This window comes from Mus pahari, chromosome 4, assembly GCF_900095145.1.
Source record: "Mus pahari chromosome 4, PAHARI_EIJ_v1.1, whole genome shotgun sequence".
Taxonomy (NCBI): domain Eukaryota; kingdom Metazoa; phylum Chordata; class Mammalia; order Rodentia; family Muridae; genus Mus; species Mus pahari.
Genome location: NC_034593.1, coordinates 105,890,538 through 105,891,939, shown reverse-complemented (window position 1 = coordinate 105,891,939; position 1,402 = coordinate 105,890,538). Strand labels below are relative to the sequence as shown.

Below are 1,402 nucleotides of genomic sequence, written 5' to 3'. Positions count from 1 at the left end.
CAGGCAAATCTTCTGTTACTGCCAATGCATTTTAGTAAAAATGGAAGCTGGGTTGCTAAAGTAAAAGCATAGAGCATTACACAAAGCAACCTCTCAACATTGTTCATCAAAGTTCTTGGGACTATCAGTCAGGCATGCTACTGTGGATCCTGTATAATTTGATTGAGGAACTCTTCATTTTGCTTAACACATTCTACTTGGAACAACATCCAGGTTAGGTAAGACCGAACATTAGCTTTACCTCAGAAATCTGAATTGCCTTTCTGGCAGTGAATACCTCCCAATGAGACCATGCCAGCCGGGCGTGGTGGCACACGCCTTTAATCCCAGCACTTGGGAGGCAGAGGCAGGTGGATTTCTGAGTTCGAGGCCAGCCTGGTCTACAAAGTGAGTTCCAGGACAGCCAGAGCTATACAGAGAAACCCTGTCTCGAAAAAAAAACCCACACACACAAAAAAAAAAATTGGTAGAGACCATGCCTCTCACAAAGGATTGCCTTCATTCCTCTTCAGAAGAGAAGAGGAAACACAAGAAAAGGTACCTGGGGGAGAGTCACAGTTCCTACTTTATGGATGCGAAATTCCCAGGATGCTATAAAATCACCACGGTCTTCAGCCATGCGCAGACAGTCAGTCATCTTGTGTGTTGGTTGCTCCACTGTCCTCTGTCAGCCTACACTCAGAAAAAGAAGGCTGACAGAAGGATGCTCCTTCAGGAGGAAGCAGCACTGAAGGCCCCTAATTCAAGATGAGTGGGGACCTTCCCAATAAACGCTTTGTGGTTTATATAGTGTTTGTCTTGTTTAACTGATAGGAAGGGGTACCTCAAGTATTCCAGGGTAACCAGAAGAGTGATCCTTTTGGGTCAAGAAGGTCTTGAAGATTAAATTCCATTCAAAGGTGAAATTTAAGGGCCAGAGACCTGTTTCAGCCAGCAGAGACACTTGATAACAAGCCTGTCTTATGTCCCCAGAACCTAAATGGTAGAAGGAGAAAACAGACTCCCTCAAGTTATCTCTGGCTTCCAGACTTGGATCAGGACATGTTTGTGTTCCCTTATTCCTTAACTCAAGCAAATAACTATAAGAAAAAAGGTAAATAAACTGAGGTTTAAGTGTTAGTAAAAAAAAAGAAAAATCTGAATGGAAGTTGAACATAAAAGGTCTCTTTGGCTTCATGGTGTAATAGCAGGGAAAAGGCCATCCTTCACTGAATCTGTTTGAATCCAGTTTCTAAGGCTCTGTTCCTGCAGTGCTATCTGCCATGATTCCCGCTCTCCCTTCTTTAAATCCTTTCTCTACCCCACCTTTGTGTTAACATAGGTATGATTCATGAAGCGCTGGCCCCCGTATGAAGCTGCTGCATGGGATCTCTGCCCAGGGTGGTACCAAAACAGTAATAAC

At 43.8% G+C, this 1,402-nt stretch overlaps 1 pseudogene; it reads left to right on the top strand.

The window, feature by feature from the left end:
* Nucleotides 1-475: 475 nt before the first annotated feature.
* LOC110320508 lies at nucleotides 476-731 on the top strand (annotated as a pseudogene).
* Nucleotides 732-1,402: the final 671 nt, after the last annotated feature.